A 15,801-nucleotide genomic window follows, 5' to 3' on the forward strand; every position below is an offset into this window, starting at 1 on the left:
AACATGGCCTCAATTCTGCATGGGTATGTTTACACAGATCTCTGTGGCCCTTTAAAAGCAATGGGACTCTGTACAGGCAAAGGAGTCTGTTCTAGCAGATCCTAGTGCAAGACTGAGGTGTACATTTTAAAATATGTTGAATATGTCGTTAGGACATACAAAATGATATATTATTTTTCAGAATAGGCTCAGTGTCCCAAATCTATAGCTATATAGGTGAGTGCACTGGTTCTGTCATTCAAATGTACAAAATTGGGTATGGTTACTGCATGACATTTTAACGTCCTTTGATCAGGGGCTTCCTCTTGAGTGCTTATACATCAATGACATCTAACATCCAAGCAGTTAGCACCTTTTCCCATAACAATATGCTGCATGCGGATCAGTTAAGACAAAGATTTGGATTTCTTATGTCTACACTATGAGTGGTATAGTGGCATAGTTGCAGCGCTGTAGTTATGCTGCTGTAATCCTGTAGTTTAGACACCGCTTACAGTGATAGAAGGGGTTTTCCCTTCTGTGTAGATACTCCACCTTCCCAAGTGACAGTAGCTAGGTTGATGGAAGCATTCTTCCATCGACCTACCTGTGACTATACCGTGGGTGAGATCAGCATAGCTGTGGTGTGGGGTGGATTTTTCATACCCCTGAGCACCGTAGCTATGTCAACCTACGTTTTAAGCGTGGAGCAGACCCTAGGTTAGTATTTACTTCCACTGTATTTCCTACAGATTTTACACTCTGTATTCTTGGTGTTGTACCACAGCTTTCTATTTAACAAATAACTTCTTAGGACAAAGGCAAAAAAAAATTCAAACTAAAGACTATAATACTTGGAAAAACCCCTATTTTAAACATACTTCATACATGTATTTTGGGTTTGCGAAGTTTCTTACCTTTAATGTTACCAGTAGATAGAAACACCTAAGTAATTCTAACATTAATAAAATAATGTGTTATTGTGACTTCAGTGGTATTTCAAAGATATTATTCTGTTTTGTAAAGACACCCCCTATGGGAAATTATGGTAAGTGAGAATTTTAATACCTTCTGTTTATTCTACAATACTTGCTTTTCAGAGCATATTTTTTAATATTAGAAGCCAATATTTATGATTCTGACACTATTGGTCAGAAATAATATTGGCCTTACAGTTAATAATAGCAATTCTAGAGTGATAAATTAATCAGAAATACAAATGCAACAGACAGTGACTTTTCCACTTAAGTTACAGTAAATAATTCTACAATTTTTATCTCTGTTTTCCCTCATTTTTGCGTTTATGCTCTCATCAGTTTTTATTCTCTTTATGTGAAGGTTTTGTTCTCTTCTACAATCCTGTTTGGAGGGATATTTTTATCTTTCAGTATGAGATATATATATATATATATATAGCTATTGATATATAGATATAAAACGAGGAATAAAATTAAATATATATATTTAATTCCAGTCTTAACACTGTTCAAAACTCCTAGTTTAGGGCCTGGCTTGTCATCCAAGGACCCCATTTTCCTAAGGACAGCCTTCCTTTCATGGACATAATTTGTGCACATACTTTTGAACCTGCAGTGGAATCACAGGCTCATATGTAAAGGCTTGCATCTCTTATACTTGTGCAAATCAGGCAGTCAGAAGTGCAAATGCTCAGAACTGCACCCAGAATTCTTTGCATGGATGCACAAATTCACTTTCAAGTTGACACTTTGCGCACACACACACACACACACACACACACAAAGGGAGACCAGGTCAAAGAACTTTTGAAAATTTACCCCAATATTTTGTTCTTCTGTTCCATTCCTTCAAGAACTTACCACATTACTAAGACCCTTAAATAATTAAACCAAAATCTCTTTTACCTAAAAATTTTCAACTTACCACATAGCTTTAAGTTCAGGTTTGTGATTTTCTGACCCTGCCCTCACTTCCTGAGAGAGCCTGCCTGCGAGCCAACAAATGGCATATGTGGCAACAGGCAGCAGCATCCACAGACAGCTGAAAATACACAGGTTCCCAGCTGCTGTTCTGGGAGTCTGAGCAAAGGAGATTTCAACTCACCTATATCTTCCATAGCTCCAGCAAGGTAGCATTGCCCATTTTCTGAGCCTCAGGAACCTCTGGGGGAAGAAAATTAAAAGGAATGCCCAGCAGTGTACATGAGTACCAGTCAAGGCCAGTGCCTAGATACTATGGTACTGTGTGCCCTATAAATATGTAGAATAGTTGGAAGTGGTGGAAGATGCAGCTGATTAAGCTTAAGGGATGAAAAATTATGGGCCGTTTTACTTTGCTGGTGTCTCTTTGTTGAAGCCTTGGCAGCTAGAGGTGGAATTTCCTTTCCCATGTAATAGCCTCTCAGCATAGTTTATGTAGATAAAGGTGTGTGTGTGGGGGGTGCCATCAATATGAAAGATGGAATGTTAACTCTCATGCCTCTGACACGGAGAGGGTTCTGTCCCCATTCTTCCAGCAGTGCTAGCTGGGAATTCCCTACCAAAAGCATCACCTAAATTGGAATTTAAAACAAAAAACAAAAGAAAAGAAAAACAACAAAAAAGAGGGTTAATTATTTAAGGGCTTTTAAAATGTCGAAAATTATGTCAGGCAAAAAACCATACAGTTCTTTTGTTTAGCTTCCACAGTTTTTGTGGCACCTCTTAGCACCTCTCTATTGCTCTGTCTGTCATTCTCTCCACAGTGCTCCAGATGCTTCACAGCGATGCATGGCACATAAAATGGCACATGGTTCTCTATATTTACCATACCATGATTTCCATAACCATACTAGGATGACTCCTCACATCTAGCCAGTAACCTTTTCCCTTATAGCAACATGGGAAGGACAGCGTGGTCATGGCCCCCTGACACCTGTTTGCACCCTCCAGGCTAAGAACTCCTGGCATAGAGCACATCAGAGTAAATTAGAGTAAAAAATGGTACAAATACCCTAAAGGGAGCGTAAGCATTGGGATCATAGCCTGTGAACTATGATCCCTCCTGACTGGGAACTCTTTAAACCTCCTCTGTGTTAGAACTGCATAGTTGGGGTGCTGCAGGTTTGGGGGAAGGGAGTGGGTTGAGTGGAGACAGACAAAGACTGGCCAGTCTATGCAGCATACTCTTTTGTACCACAAGGGAATCTTGAGGTAGAAATCCACACAGGAGTTAAAGTTACTTTGAGGATGTTGAGGAAGCAGGGGACAATGCACACATGTAACCCCCATTGTGCTATGGTAATTCTATGGAGAGAAGTCACCAAGCATGCCACAGGAGTGAACACGCCCATTGGTCTGTCTGTAACAATTCTGACCACACACACCAAAAGGCTAAAAAAAGTCCCAGACTCTAATAAATAACACACAGACAGCTATGTTTTTATTCCCACATTTTATAAAGAATCCCATCACTGTGCAGTATTTGGGTACTATTTACATAACTAGGCCATGTCTACATAATTTGGGAAACACAGCATTTCCCAAATTAAGGAACAATAATAATCTTGTCCCCAATCAATTGGTCTTGTTTAAGGCCTGGTTAAAAGCAGAGGTTTAAATCGCAGAAAGAAAATGTATGGATTTAAAACCAGTGAGTTTGTATTTCTAGAAAACAGATGAGTTTAACAGTTTTATAAAATAGCCATAACTTTCAGAGAAACCTGTGATACTGGTCCTTACTTGGGTGTCCTCTCCAATTTCCGTGTCAGAGAGCTGGAAGGTTTTCAGGCATGTTCCCACCAGTGAGCAATATCCGGAATCAAGCATTTTGCTTCCAAGTATCTCTTTGTGGCATTGCTGGTAGATTTAAGTGGCATTAATTAAAGGCTAATGTTCATGGTGGAGGAGTATGAACCAGTGAACCTTTTGTGGGTCACTAATGGCCATAATGAAGCTGAGGTACTTGATAATCACAAAAGCCCTTTAGTACAAATTAAGTACCACACAACGGGCCAGATCCTCAGGATCATCCTTCCAATCCTTGATGCAGGTTTAGGCGGTTGGGGAAGGAGGAGAAGGGCCACAAAAGAGAGATTTTAAAGCCATCTTTGTGGCTCTCTGACACAGCCATCAGATCAGTCCCAAGATGCAGCTTACATCAGAGGCTTTTTGACATATCAGTTCAATCACACCATATCAAGCCTTTGTTACGTATATTCAAATAGCAGAAAAATCAGTAAAAATAGCAAGAACTTGATAAAAGTATGAAAAGCTCTGGGGCATTTAAGGGTTCCATATTTAGCATTGTCAGTACATTGCGACATACTTCACAATGCTTTATTAGGTTCACCAGTTCAAATACGTATAGGCAAAAGGACAAAAACCTCAGTGCTAACACTAAACCAAGGACAATTGAACCTAAAGTAGTTATATACCAAGAAACCAAAAAGACAAGAATGCCAAACACTATCCCCATTGTAAGTGGGAGACAATGTTAGCTTTCAAATAGAAAGTGGCTGACAATCTTGGTTAACAGAAATAGTGTCTACAACACACCAGAACAACCTCATAGGAGGAGCAGAAGACATCTAAACAAACCCATCGATGACATTAGCTCTCCTTTTCTGGGGCTCTCATTTGTTGATGGAAATAACTTTGTCACTGACAATGAAAAAGACCAGGAGCAACAAACACAGACTTCAGGTGGCAGATCTTCCTCATCAGCCAAACAGGTCACTTGCAGAAGGAACTCATAACAATATGAAATGACCATGTGATCAGAAAGCCAGTGGGATTAAGAAACAGTAGTTAACAGTAAATATCCAAATAGCCAATAAGAGGCATAATAATCTTCCTGTCAGGTTGTCTATGCTAACCTCGATCTCTAGTTCAGTTTTGCCAACCTTATGCATTCAAAAATCATGATTAGACCTCCAAAATCATGAGGTTGACTTAAAAGTCATGATTTTTTTAAAAAATAAGTTTTGGATGTCTTCTATTTTGTCATCTGTTTTTTCAGCCTTTAAGGTCCACTTTGTTCCTGTTTTCTAACCATAAGGGCTAGAACATTAGCTGGTTTTTTTGGAAAGCTGAGATTCTCACATAATGACCTGACTCAAGGAGCTGGGACTTTCAGAAAAAAACCCCTAAGATCAGACTGGCAATGAAATCATGAGATTTAGCAACACTACTATTTGTATTATTAATTTGCGGCACTAATTTGTTGTTACATTTGATATTTTTAAGGGGGAAAGATGTAACAGTAAACACTAGAATCAGCAAATACTAACCCTGGCCATAAAATGCCATGTGACTGGGCCCAAGAAATAAGCAACAATCTCTTACCAGCACTCTTGTACATTACATATTTATGTAGCCCTTCTGCCTGTCAGAGTTGGCAGCAACAAGGGCCAGGTTCAGTATCTAGGGGTTCCATTCCAATAACACAATGCAAAACCGGCTCGAGCCCCCACCCAGTGACCTGGGACAAATATATACCACCCCCGCTGGGCGCCTCCAAGAGGCAATACTTCCCCTCTTGCAAGCACAGAGTCTGAGTGTAGCAAAAGCCTTTTAATAACAGAGAGAAACAATGTGGCATTATGTTGGGGAAACACCACCAACAGGATTCATAACACAACCCATGAGCAAAAAACCCACCCCAAGCAAATTGGGGCATGTCCTTTCCCTTTGGTTCTTGAGTCCAGCAACCCAAAATCACCCAAAGTCCCAAAAATCCAACAACCCAAAAGTCTCTGCCCCTGATCAGTGCAGCCCCAGAGTTCAAAAGTTTTATCCGCAGAGTTTTACCTCCCAACCTGGGGGGTTTAAGGGGCACCTTACATGGTCCAAAGCCGATCACCCCACTTCTCCATGGGGCTCTGCTCCGCTCGCCATCCCACAAATCGCTCCGCTCTGCCAGCTGCCCCCATGAGCTGCTCCAGGCATCCCACAAACTGCTCCACTCCACCAACTGCTCTGCTAGCCATCCCATGAGCCGCTCCAGCCATCCCGCAAACTGCTCTGCTCTGCCAGCCGTCCCGCAAACTGCTCCACACTATATCTTCAGCCTCCCCCACTACTTAACACAACAGTCAGTGATTTCAGCTCTTAGTAAAGTTTAGTTCTTTTGTGATTTCAGCTTGTAGTAGGGGAGCCTCAATGCTGGTGCACGATTAGCCCAAAGTGAATTCAGCTCAGCAGCCTGTAATTAGACTCCTTGGAATCAAAATTAGCTCTGATATTCCACAGTGGAGAAAATGCAATTAGCAAGTAAGGCCCTCACCAGAGGACCCACACCACCAGATATCAATACCTGTCCCCAGCCTTTCTCTCCCTTCACTGGGTTTTGGAACCCATGACCCTTGCCTAGCAAGTGCTGCTTAGTTGATGGTGAGTCCCTCCATCATAACAAAAGGCCAAGTACAGTTCCACTGTCCTTGATTCACATAATCAGGATAATAACAGTTTATTCCTGCCCCAATAACAGAGAAACTGGGGCTCCCACAGCAGCCAAAGTGACCACCTAGGCAGGGTGGGTGTTTCTATACAAATGAGATCAGCCCCTGAAGTTCTTTTCCACAACCCACCATGACTCGCCACCAGATGTCAGAATAGAGCTCATCCTGACTCTGCTTACATTTATTTAAATGATATGGCAACACAATAAGATTCACAACAACTAGTATTAAGACATCTAGGTTCTATTTCCTGTCTGACATGGAATTCTTGTGTGATCATTTAGACACTTAGACCTCATAACTTAGTGTGGTGTAAGAACCTATATAGAACAGAATCAGATAGGATAGAATCATTAGCAAATTACTTATGTCCTAATTTTCAGAGGTGATTCACTTCTCTGAACCTCAGTTTTGCCACTTGTACAAGGGAATACAACTATTGCTTTATGAAATGCTCAGATATTGTGATGAGTGCAGTAGAAATGCCTACACATATATATGTTCACAGAAATCCACACTGGCTTGTAGAAATCAGGTAGCTAATAACACATTTAGGTGCACACAAATATGGGTTTTGCACACATACAAACTGGAGGCTGTTTGAAAATGCCTTACTTTAGGTTTCTGAGACCAGTATCCTTAACCTTTAATTTGGGGACTAGAAAGAGAAGAAAAAGGGCATTTTGTCATCCATCACCGAGGGAACAAGGAGGTCAGCGCTCTTTGCATTCCATGAATGATGGATCTTCAACCCCGTGAGGCTGGTGATGCTAGAAAGTGGCGGAAGGTGAAAAAGCTGCCTTAGACCAGGATTGTAATCTGTTAAATTTTAGTCACTAGGAAGTGTGATAATATTTTTCTTTTATTTGTAACCATTTTCTGTTTCTATTATCTCTGCTTAGTAGCATTTAAATCTCTGTTCTTTATTTATAAACTTATTCTGTTTTGTTATAAACTCATCTCAGTGCTGTTATATTAAACTGAGGGGAGCATTCTCAGCTGAGCCAACAGGCTGGTGTGTATTCTGTCTCTTTGGAGACAGCAGACTTGGTCATTTCTGTGAGCAATATCGCCCACTTCAAGAGATCAAAAATAATGAGTTGGAGTCCTCAAAATCATGAGATTGGCCCAAAAAATCATGACATTTTATTGTGGTTTTTAATGTCACTTTCTTGATTTTTGAACTGCCCCTGGCCATCCCCTGGGTGTGTGCATGTGACAATTAGTGTTGCCCAATCTCCCACCTGTACTGGATAAGGTGATTTTGGCCCCTGCTGCAGGAACTCTCACCCGCACATCTACCCATCTCCTGCCCAGCAATTAATCCTGTCCCCCAGACCCTCTCAATTCAGGCCCCCCTCAGTTCAGTCCCTCATCATCACCACCACATCAGTTCAACTCCGCAACCCTTCGACCCCCACTGCCCTCAGTTCACCCTCCCAGCACTCACCCCATCTGCTCACCATTCCCACCATCAGTACAGCCTCCCCACCCCATCAGCTCCCATCCCCCTCATTTCAGCCTCCCCTGCAGCCCCCAGGCCATAGTTCAACCCTCTCAGCCTCACTTCTGCTCCTCTTAGGGTTCTTCACCATCCTCAGGCTTGGGGTGGGGGGGCTGCAATGGAATCCCTCTCCCACTTCCCAGGCTGGCAGGGGAGCAGTCACCCAGGGCTGAGAATGGGAGCCCTAGCTCCAGCTGCAGCTGAAAAAAAATCCTGTTACAGGGAGATGTCTATCCTGAGACGTCTATCGCAAGATCATGAGCAAGGCTTAATTTTACTTACAAATCACCCCCTTGCGATAATAATGTTTGCTCACTGTGAGTGTCCAGTGACAGTGACAGGATACTGCTGAGGGATGCTCTTCCAGGGTTTGCGTGCTAGGGGCATCCAGAGTTACCTGCAAAGCAAGGAAAGGACGGGTAGAGTTCTCAGAGTTTGTTGGACTAGCTAACACACTGGACTGTCAAGGAGTTGACACACAGTATCTCTTGCTGAGGCAGAAAAGTAACAAGATAGCATAGAGTTCTGGATACTCTGAGAAAGTATCACAGGACCAGACTCAGGAACCAGGAGCCAGAACCAAAGGTCAGAGCCCGCCAGAACTAGGAACTAAGTAGGGAAGCAGGGCTGGAGTGGACTGGGCAGGACAGGAGCAAAGCTGGGAACAAGGCTGGTTCGGAGGTGGAGCAAGGCAGGCAGAGGAGAGATTGCAGCTGTAGGTGTGTGCATTGAGTGTCCAGTGCGTAAGCGTAGGCTTGCTTGTTTCTTCAGCCAATCAGATGGCCCAACTATGTGCATCAGATGCCCAGAGGCTGAGCAGGGGCAACTGCAAGTTCTCATTACTGACAAGAACCAGCCACACCAGCTTTGTGCCACAGCGACAGGGGTAATCCTTAACTGCACCTTTAGAGCAACCAGAACAGGGTCCAAGGAATCAGCCCATGGCATTGACCAAACAAATTTAAAATGAGATCTTGGCCCATGTGTGAATTACACACTGATTGTGTTTAACAGCAGTGCACTTATAGAAAGTCTGCTTGCAGCCAGATCAATGAAAATAAAAGGGCAGGATGTGAGATTCGCAAAACCATCACAGGTTTCAGAGTAGCAGCCGTGTTAGTCTGTATTCGCAAAAAGCAAAGGAGTACTTGTGGCACCTTAGAGACTAACCAATTTATTTGAGCATGAGCTTTCGGGAGCTTCAGCTGAATGCATCCGATGAAGTGAGCTGTAGCTCCCGAAAGCTCATGCTCAAATAAATTGGTTAGTCTCTAGGGTGCCACAAGTACTCCTTTTCTTTTTGCGAAAACGATCACAGTAATTACATGTGCAACTTTCCAAAAGGAGAGAGAGAGGATAGGTTCTCATTGCTTTAGTCACATTATGTCTAAGTTTGATTTCTGTTCTCTCTCCCATTTCAGACCTACGTGATCTAGAATCATCATATAGCAATCAGTGTGACTTGTTGCACCAGGTGCCACAAAGGCAACTCTGCGATTGCTCCTCCCCAACCTCTGTACTTGACAATCCAATACAAAAATGAAAGTACCGCTACAAACCGCTGCATAAAAGCAGCATCAGCTATGTTGCTTGTTTAAATACACTTCCAACTTCAGGAACAATAGCCACCAAAAAAAAAAAAAATAGGACCAAAAGAAGAAACATTTCTGAAAAGGGAAAGCACATACTCAGCAAGAGAAATAGTGGAGATGTTCAAACTAAGTAGAATTGCTAGGTTAGAACCCAGATTTAAATTGTGCTTCTTAAAACCCAGCCTTTTAATGGAGGCAATGTGAGACTGAAGAGAAATGGTGGGCTCTTTAACTGGAAAAAGTAAGATGCCTTTGAGAAGTGAAGATGCTGGAAAGGAATGCATGTTGCTAGGTGTCATGTACATTCTATTGTCACTGGAACATTAACATCACTGTTATTTATAGAAAGGACAAAATTCACATGATTGGAATGAATCAGAAGATGACATGGAGTGTCAAGGGAGTAGAACCAGACAGCACCACTTCCTCCTCCTTTGTCTGTAGCGGAAGCAAAGTACCTCAAAGAAAACCTAGTCCTGGGATTTAGATTCCCAAGAAAACAAATCCCCCCACTCCAAAAAAAAAAAAAGAAAAAGAAAAAGAAAGAAAGAAATCCAGCCCATTCATGCTGGAGCAATCCTTTTGGAGAAGCAGTAGGGTACAGTCCAGTGCCCTAAAGAGAATGGTAAGTCACTTTCACTATGCTTTGATTTTTTTAAAATCTGTTTTTAAACGATCTGTGTAGACAACCTAGGGACTGAAGACTGTTTGGGAGAACAATTTTAAACCTGCATTTTTTATTATATGTTTTTGACAAAAGATATATCTTACAAAGAGATGGTGAGTTTTTGTTAGAAATGGCAGTATATTGATATTAATCACACAATGTCAATTAATTCCATCACCTTTTGTGCAATGGACATTACACTCTTGGCATAACAAAGGAGAACATTATGAGTGATCAAATATACTTGTTTGCGGTGGTCAGAGGATTCTGTATTGTAAAAAGGTCTATTCATGTTAGCATAGTGCTGAAAGACAACAAGTGAATTACAGCTTGGAAAGTGATGGGATAGACATAAAAACCAAGGGTCCAGAGGCCAACTAACTACAGGGACTCAGCTGTAGACGGAAAATATATGTTATGTATGTTTTCAATGGATTCTTTCATTTATCCTGTTAAGAAGTACTGACTCCCCAAGTCAAAAGTGGGTTAGGCTAGAATTGTAATAGTATTGGAAGTCACTCCCTTGCAGCAATTGTATTTGAAGAAGCTCCTAACTGATTGTCATGCTGCGTGTGCTACTATGAATAGGGGCTGAATACAAAGAAGTAGTGACAGGAAACAGTCACTGTGGCACCAGATACAGAACTACGGTAATAATACTGAGCAACTATCTCTATCCATAGCTTAGACGTAAAATGTACTGAAACTGAAAAACTAAGAGGAGTCCTTGTGGCACCTTAGAGACTAACAAATTTATTTGGGCATACGCGAAAAATTAAGGACCATGTACCAGGTGTAGTTCTGTGGCTGGTTTGATAAGCTTGAAGGAGCACATTTACATTACACCACTCTCGCACCACTCTAGCAGTATATAGAGTCCTTCAAGTGGGAGTAAGTCACACTGTCAGAGTGGTGTGTATAGATGAGAATCTGGCCCTTTAACATCAGGGCCATAAAGAGAAAACAATTATATAATATTCTGATTGTTTTAGAGCAAAGGACAATCTATAGTACTTTTTGTACCTGTTTTTTGCACAAAGCAAAACAACTTATTGAAACAAGGTTTATTAGTAACATATACTTTATACACAAATCCAAGATGTGATTTGTGGATACTTAATAACTGCCTTTAAGATTGATGAAGGCTAAGGTGGACTTCAAAAGGAAAGGGGCGGAGGCCACTTTATCTGTGTAACCAGCTACACTGAATCTGTATATTTGTAGCCTGCCAAGTGGTTTTAATCAAAGATGTACTGAAAATCTTGAGTGGACATGTGTTTAGTTTCTGTACTAGAGGGGAACAATCCTGTTGTAATATTAGATAAAAGGAGGACAGGATGAATAGTTCATACACATGCTCAAAGATTAAAAGGAGAAGAAAAGCACTTGAAAGCATGGGGACAGACTGATTGCATGCTCACAGGGGCTGAAATTCAGCCCACTGCCAGGACCTGCAGGAGGGCCCTATGCACCACTTCACCCCCACTTAAGGTCTTAACATAAAATGTAAGTGGAGCATAGGGCCCTCTGCAGTGGATTGAAATCCACCTCTGGTAATATTGTAAGAAATTGCTTTCTAAACCTAAAGGGACTAAAACGCCCAAGTTTGCTTTAAGAAATCTTTCTTGCTACAATGTTTTGCAAATCTGTGAAAGCCATGGGAAAAAGCAGATTGTTCAAAACAAAGATGGGTCAGATCTTTTTTGTTGAATTGGGACAGACGTTTTATACAAACACACAGCTGTGAAATCTTTCATGTACCGTAGTTTCCTGTGGCTACAAAAACAATTTTTTTAAAATTGACCATAGGAAAAAAGTCTAGATTTTTCCATCGAAACAGCCATCTGCCTTAGTCTTCCATCAACTGCAAGTCAAGTATATTGTTCAGCCACCCTCCTTTGCTGGCACTATTAAACTTCGACAGAAGAGAACTTATTTCAGCAAGCTTTTGTCTACCTGAGAAACTATCAAATTTCATCTCTGGGACTGTATTGGATCCTTTGGGAGATGCAAATAGAATTTTAATTTTCTCAAAGTTTCATGCACCATTTGTTGTTTATTCCTTCATAATAGTATTATTTTCATTATGATAATAGGATTATATTTGTCAGAACATGTGTTGTCGTCCACAGCATAACCTCACATTTTCCCCCAGGAAAACAAGGTAGGCACCGGTAAAGAAAGAATGTGAAAACCTTAGCTAACTGTAGCAGGTTACAGGTGTAATACAGCTCTGTAACCATAAAGTTTTAATGTCTGTTCAAAGGAAGATAAAGTAATGGTAATTGTCATTGTTGTGAAATGGAATTTAAAATGTATAAGTAAAGATGGGATTAATAAATTGCTACACAATTTATTATTGTAATGTTACCCACACTAAAGCTAATAAGTGTCTTGAGTTTCATTTCAATTGCAGTCATTTTTAACTTTTTAAGCTTATATTGGTGATGTAATTGTTCTAGCTGAAGTAAATGTGCAGCCACAAGATAGTTTAGCAAAGTTAATGTCTCAATGTGGAGCATTCAATAAATGTTTTAAAAATCATAAGCTGGATTCTGATATGTCTTACACCAGTGTAACTCTACTAATTTCAGTGGAGTAACTCCTGATTTATTTGTTATAAGGGGGGAGGAGAATCAAGCCTGACATGTTTACTCATTTAGTGATTTAAACTAAAGGGGCAGTTTTCAAAGGCACATAGGGCAGGTAGGTGCCCAATTCCCAATGATTTCATAACTCTTTTGTGCCTTTGAAAAAACCCTCCTAAATACGTGTTTGCAAAGTATCATGTGATGACATTTATTCTTTTTGTTCACAAAATGGTATCTTCTCCAATATTTAATTTTGTTTATCTATTTATTTAGAAAAGAAAAGAAAGAAAGATTAAGTTATTTTTATTATTACTACTATTCTGATGATATTTTTTTCTGGATTTTATTTAACCTTTTCTTAAATTACAGTTTGACTCACAAGTCTTTTGTGATCTTAGTTGGAAAATGTGGTTCCTGTTCACTGTGGTGAATGAACTACCCAAGAAACAACACATGTATGTTAATATAACATGCATACAAATACATGCATCTTCTCAGTTTCTGACTTGAATGCAGTCAAAACTATTCTGCATACTGGGGTAATTGTATGAATCCCTGAAAAGATTTATAATGCTCATGTTGTTTGGATAGAGAAAAAAACACGAGTGCAAATACCAGCCTCATCTCTACAGTACAGGTGTGTAATAAGCCCATATAATTAAACCAAAGATACATAATGATTTGTTGTTGGTTATGCATTTACAACAGCTGATGATGTTCTTCATGTGTGGTTCATGAGTTAAGAAAATTACCTATGATTCCACTGTTAACCAGGAAGATTCCTTGTGGACTTGAATACAAAAACATTCTGCACCTTTTATAAAGTGGAATCTCAGCACTGCCTGTAATTTAACTCCCATGTTACAGCAGCTTTACCTAAAGATGATTAAAAACATGTACATTCATGAAAAAGGTCATTTTCATCCCTATAAAAATAGAAGGGGAAAGATATCAAAATGCCTGGCTTCTAGCAGTCCCCTTAGTGTGATACACCAGTGTGCTTAATTTCCAGGTTACACAGAAAGTATGTTTTACTGATAGGCTCTTTATATCACAAAATTATTTGTTAATAGTGAACTAAAATTCTTTAGAGAAGACTAAAACAGGCATAAACCTGGGATACTTAAAAACCATCAAGCAGTTAGCAGCCTGAATATCATGGGTTTAGTTACTTCAGTTTCCACACTACATGCCTGATCCTTCACTGCACCTCACATGACCATTTACAATGCAAAGGGAATCTAAAATGCAACCATGGAGTGAGCAGAGAATACTTATTTGGCAACATTTCACACAAATGCACATGTATTTACATCACTGAGCCTGATTCTCCATGATATTGCTCCTTGTTGTGATGTACACCTGCGCAAAGTGGGTGTAGAATGTTATCAAATCAATATTCTTCCATTTGCTCACAGAAGCATGGTGTTTGATACCCATTTGGCACTGACTTTGCACATATGTAAATTACCACACAAGATGATGAGACAGGCTCTTTGAGCTTGATTCTAACCTCACATTGATTTTACACTTGTGTAAAAGCATTGACTTCAGCAGAGCTACTCCTGATTTACACCAGCATGATATGAGAATCTGGTTCTTTGACTTCATCAAAACATGCATTTGTGTGTGCCCAAGGTTTAAAAAGCAGTTCTATATAAAATAATCTTGAAGTCTAAGCAGAGTCCAATATTATAATGAATACCTGCAGAGCATTTGGTTCATTTCCTGATTTTTATATACCAAAAATAGTCTAGAGCATTTTTTTTCCTGATAAACATCTGAACTGTTTATGGCAAAAGTTGAATTTCTTGGTAATACTGCAAGGTTAGAGGATTTTTTGTTCAAGTAAACAAAATATGGACAAATAGGCTAAAAAAGTAAAGGCTGTAACAGACACTTCATATCAAACCAATACTCCTGGAAGATAGATCAATAACATAGGCTTGTTTTTTCAAACAGCTAATACACTGATTAAAATTATATTGCACTACAGTGAGTACTACAGTAGTAACAGATGTGATATTATCAGGGTTCGATAGCATTTTCACATAAATTATTGCATAAGCACCTTTAATCATCATGTACAGGTGGTATGCCACCTGTTTAATTCAGTCTCAAGCTGATTTACCCAATGTTGAGGCTAAAAAAACAACAACAACCACTCAAACTCTCCAAACCCTCACAAAATTAGACTTGTACTTACGTATCAGTTGAGAACATACAATTATTATTCCATTCAGTTTCTATCCAAAGATAGGGAGTGAAAATAGCCCCTCACTGTCAGGTATTTCTTTAATCTAACTTGTAGTGCAATGCAGTGGTACTGGTGATAACAGATGGTGTCCAACCTGTCCAATGTGAATTTTTTCCTGCTGTATAAATAGGGATGATTTAATCATTTGTGTTCTTGAGTTCCAATTCTAAAAGATGCATTTCTCCATCTTGAGCTACGGTGCATGTAAAAAGTCTACCTCCCTTTACATGCTAATAAGCTACAAGTGGAGGTGTTGTTTAGACCCATTAGTAATAGTCATAGAGAGCTGTAGATATTGGAAATGGATGCAAAATATGGGATGCCGGGGCAGAACATCACCACTTCTTTATGGAGAAATGTGCTTCTCAGTACATTTGTTTCTGAATAGGTCCACTGGAAATAGGCAATGTGTCAACTGGGACACATAACCAGGGGGAAGGAAATGGGACAAAGGCATAGACTGTGAAAATACGGGGCCCAATTCTCAGGTCTTCTCTGGTGGTGAAAAGCAGCCAGAAACCTGGTCTAAAGGTCCTCCTGAAAGGGAATAATCCCTGGTAGCACAAAGCCACCAGAGTAGCACTTCACCACCTACTCAAGCTTGCCAGGGCAGCAGCTTCTTGGGGTTATGAGCCGCAGTGTGACTGCAGTGGCCACAATCTATGGTATTAGCCATAACTTTGCCGTGGCTAATCAGACATGAAAAGACACAATGTGTGGATGTATATGAGTGCAAACAGTATTTGCACACACAACTCTGGCAGTGTGTACATGCAAAAGCCATTTGCACATA

General features: G+C 40.3%; 1 long non-coding RNA gene across 2 annotated transcripts in view; it reads right to left on the bottom strand.

Annotated features, from left to right (window-relative positions):
• LOC142070868 (uncharacterized) overlaps nucleotides 1-15,083 on the bottom strand; it is a 53,050-nt gene extending 37,967 nt beyond the window's left edge. Inside the window, exons 1-2 of one of the 2 annotated variants that reach the window (XR_012666785.1) lie at nucleotides 14,958-15,083; nucleotides 8,218-8,298 (exon numbers count right to left, since the gene is read on the bottom strand). This is a non-coding gene — a long non-coding RNA (uncharacterized LOC142070868). Of the gene's footprint in view, nucleotides 1-8,183; nucleotides 8,299-14,957 lie in introns of both variants that reach the window. The other variant, XR_012666784.1, reaches the window with a different exon arrangement.
• Nucleotides 15,084-15,801: the final 718 nt, after the last annotated feature.

The sequence above is a fragment of the Caretta caretta genome, chromosome 2, assembly GCF_965140235.1.
Source record: "Caretta caretta isolate rCarCar2 chromosome 2, rCarCar1.hap1, whole genome shotgun sequence".
Classification (NCBI taxonomy): domain Eukaryota; kingdom Metazoa; phylum Chordata; order Testudines; family Cheloniidae; genus Caretta; species Caretta caretta.